This window comes from Calonectris borealis, chromosome 25 (genome assembly GCF_964195595.1).
Source record: "Calonectris borealis chromosome 25, bCalBor7.hap1.2, whole genome shotgun sequence".
Lineage (NCBI taxonomy): Eukaryota > Metazoa > Chordata > Aves > Procellariiformes > Procellariidae > Calonectris > Calonectris borealis.
In genome coordinates this window covers 8,694,657-8,699,957 of record NC_134336.1, presented here as the reverse complement: position 1 = coordinate 8,699,957, position 5,301 = coordinate 8,694,657, and the positions used below count along the sequence as shown (strand labels likewise).

At 43.7% G+C, this 5,301-nt stretch overlaps 1 pseudogene; it reads right to left on the bottom strand.

The window, feature by feature from the left end:
- Nucleotides 1-281: 281 nt before the first annotated feature.
- Nucleotides 282-4,009, bottom strand: LOC142093016 (E3 ubiquitin-protein ligase RBBP6-like; annotated as a pseudogene).
- Nucleotides 4,010-5,301: the final 1,292 nt, after the last annotated feature.

Below are 5,301 nucleotides of genomic sequence, written 5' to 3'. Positions count from 1 at the left end.
TAATCCTGACCCTAACTCTAACCTTAACCCTAACCCTACCCCTAAACCTAACACTTAACCCTAACCCTAAGCCTAACACTTAAGCCTAAACCGAACACTTAACCCTAACCCTAACCTAACCTTAAGCCTAACCTGAATCATAAAGCTAACCCTAGCCCTAACCCTAACCCTAAGGCGAAACCTCACCCTAAAACAAAATCCTAACGCTAACCCTAAACCCAAACCGTAACCCTAACCCTAACATCAAACCATAACACTAACACTTTGGCAGAACCCTAATGTTAAACCTAAAGGGAACCATAAAACTAACCCTCACATAACACCGAACCCCTAATTCTAACTGTAACCCTACTGCTAACTCAACCTCAAACCGTAATCTTAAGATACCACCATAACCCTACCCCTACCCCTACCCCTACCCCTACCCCTAAAACTAAACCCTAACCCTAACCCCTAACCCAAACCCTAACCCTAACGCTAAGCCTATCCCTAACTGTAACCCTACACCCTAACCCTAACGCTAACCCTAACCCTAAAACGAAACCATAACCCTATCCCTAACACTAAACCTGAACCATAATCCTAACCCCACGATAACCTTAGGCCTAACCCTAACCTAAACCATAACCCTAACCTTAACCCCTAATCCTAATTTTAAACCCTAACCCTGATGCTAATCCTAACCCCGACCCCTAACCGTAATCCCGAACCCTAACCCTAGCCCTGAACCCCAACCTGAACCCTAATGACCCTAACCCTAACTCTAACCCTAACCCTAACCCTAACGCTACCCCAAACCTAATACCGTAACCATAACACCTCACCCTAAACCTAATGCGAAACCTAATCCTAAAATTAAAATGCAAGCCTAACCCTAAACCTAATCCTAATACTTAATGCTAACCCTAACCCAAACTGAAATCCTAACCCATAAGCATAAACCCAACCGTAACCCCTAACCATAACACTAATCCCTAACCCTAACCCTAACCCAGCCCCTAACCATAACCCTACTGATAAGCCCTAACCCTAATGCTAACCCTAACCCCAAACCCTAACGCATATCCCGAACTCTAACCCTAACCCTGAACCCCAGCCCTAACTCTAACCTTAAACCTAACACTAACTTTACCCTAACCCTAACCCTAACCCTAAAATTAAACCCTAACCCTAAACGCTAACCCAACCCCTAACCCTAACCCTAAAACTAACCCCAACCCTAACCGTAACACTAAGCCCTAACCCTAATCCTAAACCTAACCCTAAAATGAAACCCTAACCCGATCCCTAACCCTAAACCCAAACCATAATCCTAACCCCAACCCTATCCCTAACACTAATGATAACCCTAAGCCTAACCCTAAACTTAACCCTAACCCTAACCCTAACCCCAACCCCAACCCCTAACCATAACCCTAATGATAAGCCCTAACCCTAATGATAAGCCCTAACCCTAATTCTAACCCTAACCCCAACCCATATCCCGAACTCTAACCCTAACCCTGAACCCCAGCCCTAACTCTAACCTTAACCTTAACCTTAACCCTAAACCTAAAACTAAACCCTAACCCTAAACCCTAACCCAAACCCAAACCCTAACCCTAAAACTAACCCTAACCCTAACCGTAACCCTAAGCCCTAACCCTAAAGCTAACCCTAAAATGAAACCCTAACCCGATCCCTAACCCTAAACCCAAACCATAATCCTAACCCCAACCCTATCCCTAACCCTAACGATAACCCTAAGCCTAACCCTAAACCTAACCCTAACCCTAACCTTAAACCTAACCCCTGCCCCTAACCATAACCCTAATGATAAGCCCTAACCCTAATTCTAATCCTAACCCCAACCCATATCCTGAACTCTAACCCTAACCCTGAACCCCAGCCCTAACTCTAAGCCCTAACCCTAAACCTAACCCTAAAATGAAACCCTAACCCGATCCCTAACCCTAAACCCAAACCATAATCCTAACCCCAACCCTATCCCTAAACCTAACGATAACCCTAAGCCTAACCCTAACCCTAACCCTAAGCCTAACCCTAACCCTAAACCTAAAACTAAACCCTAACCCAAACCCAAACCCTAACCCTGAAACTAACCCTAACCCTAAACGTAATTCTAAGCCCTAACCCTAAACCTAACCCTAAAATGAAACCCTAACCCGATCCCTAACCCTAAACCCAAACCACAATCCTAAGCCCAACCCTATCCCTAAACCTAACGATAACCCTAAGCCTAACCCTAAACCTAACCTTAACCCTAACCCTAACCCTTAAACCTAACCCTAACCCTAACCCTAACCTTAAACCTAACCCCAACCCCAACCCCTAACCATAACCCTAATGATAAGCCCTAACCATAATTCTAACCCTAACCACAACCCATATCCCGAACTCTAACCCTAACCCTGAACCCCAGCCCTAACTCTAACCTTAACCCTAACCCTAACCCTAAACCTAAAACTAAACCCTAACCCTAAACCCTAACCCAAACCCTAACCCTAACCCTAAAACTAACCCCAACCCTAACCGTAACCCTAAGCCCTAACCCTAACCCTAAACCTAACCCTAAAATGAAACCCTAACCCGATCCCTAACCCTAAACCCAAACCATAATCCTAACCCCAACCCTATCCCTAACCCTAACGATAACCCTAAGCCTAACCCTAAACCTAACCCTAACCCTAACCTTAAACCTAACCCCTGCCCCTAACCATAACCCTAATGATAAGCCCTAACCCTAATGTTAACCCTAACCCTAAACCTAACCCTCACCGTAACACTAAGCCCTAACCCTAACCCTAACCCTAAACTTAATCACAAACACCTATAACTGATGCAAATGAGCAATATCAGGGCAGCAAGTCAGGTTCTTTAAATCCTTGCTTTCTCTCTTCCCTTCTCTCTTCTTCCTTTCTCTCTTCCGTTCGAGGAGATTTCCGTTCGAGGAAGCTTTAGCTAGTTTTATTATATTGTCTGTCTTAGGAGGAACAGCCACTTCTACTTTCCGCTTTGTCTTGTCAATTTTTGCTTTTGGCTTATCCTTCTCTTTTTTCTCCTTTTCAGACATCGGTTTGAAAACAATAGAATCTGCTTCCATAGGCTCATCTCTCACAGGGGTGGCATCATCTCTGCTTGGGACCATGAACAGGGAGTCCATTTTAACGTCTTCTGCTGGAACTGGCTCTCTTGGTTTTCTCGCACCTGCTAACAACTCAGCATTGGGAAATCCTTCATCCTCATCCCTTTTTCTTCTCTTTTCATGCTTATTTCCTTGGCCATCTCCCAGTGGATTTTTCACCTCCTTCTCTTTTGATTTTGTAGGATCCTTGATGCCATGGCTCTCTCTTTCAGAAGGTTTTTCAGGGTAATTTCCAGCTATATTGTGATTTTGGGGGCTCTGCCAAGCAGGATAATCCTCCCTACGTCCCCGAGCATATGGTGAATTCTCTTGTCTGGTCCCAGGTGGACCAAACCTACCTGGAGAAAAGTTCTCTCTGTTTACTGGAGGGTGAGGTTGAGCGCCAACAACATAGCCCTTGTAAAACTTTCCATGCCATTCTCTGTAGTTCCTTTCCCATTCCCTGTACCTTGCCTTTTCAAATGGATCTCTAAAGTCAAGAGATCTGCCAGAGTAAGCTTTCAGCTCATATGGTGGAACTTCTCTGTATCTGTTAAAATACTCCCTTCCTCCTTCCCCTTGAGGTATAGTCTGTTTAGTGGGAGACTGGCCTCTAAATACTGGAGACCTTGACCGTGAATGGCATCTTCTGTGTGGGGGTGACCTTGACCTTGAACGCTGATAACCGTGTGACCTTGACCTAGAACGATAGTTACGCCTCTTCCCTTTGCCTCTTCTTGGATACGGCGGCGATCGCGAGTAGGAACGAGAATGGGAACGACTAAATGGTCGAGAGTAGGAGCGAGAGCGGGAAGAACCTGATCTTCATGTGGAGCAGGTAGACGAACTTGTAGAGTAAGGGGAAGCACTATAAGGAGACTTGGACCTGAAAAAAACCACAACACACAAGAAAAGAAATGAAGTTAATTCAAAACAGTCATTGTCCCCAATTTTTTTCCTCCCAAATTTGGTTTGGGTTTTTTCTCCTCTCCATACGCTTATGTCAAAGCTTCTTTCAGCTGCTGACATAATGCTACTGCAAATTGAGGAATTTGATAAAATTTTTCAATTCCATTTGTCTTGTTTTAGTTATGCATGTTTACTACCTGCAACGAAAAATTCTATTGGAAAAAACACTGTCATTTTTCCTTATGTCAGATGCACTTTAGTGTAACTGCAGTCCGATATGCTGTTGAAATACAAACATGAAAAACAAGGCAACTTCATTGAGCCAAATACTTCCTCCTCTTTAAGTCTCCGTTGTTCTCTGTAAAACTCCTCCCTAGATAAGGGAGGCCAATGGCATCCTGCCAACTTAAGCATTTTTGTCCCTGCTTTCTGTTCATTAGAGACTACGCTCATTTCCTGATCCTCATACTTGCCTTCCACATCCTCACCCCCAACAGTTCATTCAGTCTTCTCTCCTTATACTCGGCTTTGCACCTGTGGATGGAGGCTGCCCACACTTGAAAGAGACTCCCATCTCCCATGGGCCAAGTGCCCACTGCTCCTCTGCCACTCCTTGATACACTTAATACATCACACTCCTGATCTTCCAAGCACTGCACAGATATTAACTAACCTTCTCTGGAACTTCTTTTAACTTCTTCCACATACGCTTCCTACGTTGTTGCCTCATCATGAGGTATTTGGCCTGGTCCTGTCCCTGAATTGTTGTTTTCTTGCTGACTGACTTGGAGATATCAGACAACCTGTGGGATGGATCCTGGTTTTTCTTTTGATTTACCTTTAAGATTTTATAAACACAATGCACTCTTACAATCTGTCTATAACAAACATATAGCGAAAGGAAGGACTAGCTTGACGCTGCAGTAATAGGTAAAACAGCCTCCTCTCTCTCCAACTGAGAGAAAGCGTCTTGGCTATGTGAGATGACTAAATTGAAGAAATGCAAAATTGTCATAAAAGAACAGTGTTGACTTTTCCAACCATTTGCTCATTCAGTATCAACTAAGTTGTTAAAAAAAAAATGTTGGAGGCTGATTCCTATTGGGAAATCAATTTCTTCAGCCCTATTCAGCCAGTAATGGAAAAGGTGGCTTTCCATCTGATCCTTTAATTATCTTTAATTTTTATAGGTAATTATGGTTTCCTCAAAAAGCGTTCATTTTTCAGAGTCCTGTTTTCAGTCATGTACCGGAGTTTTATTTTAAATA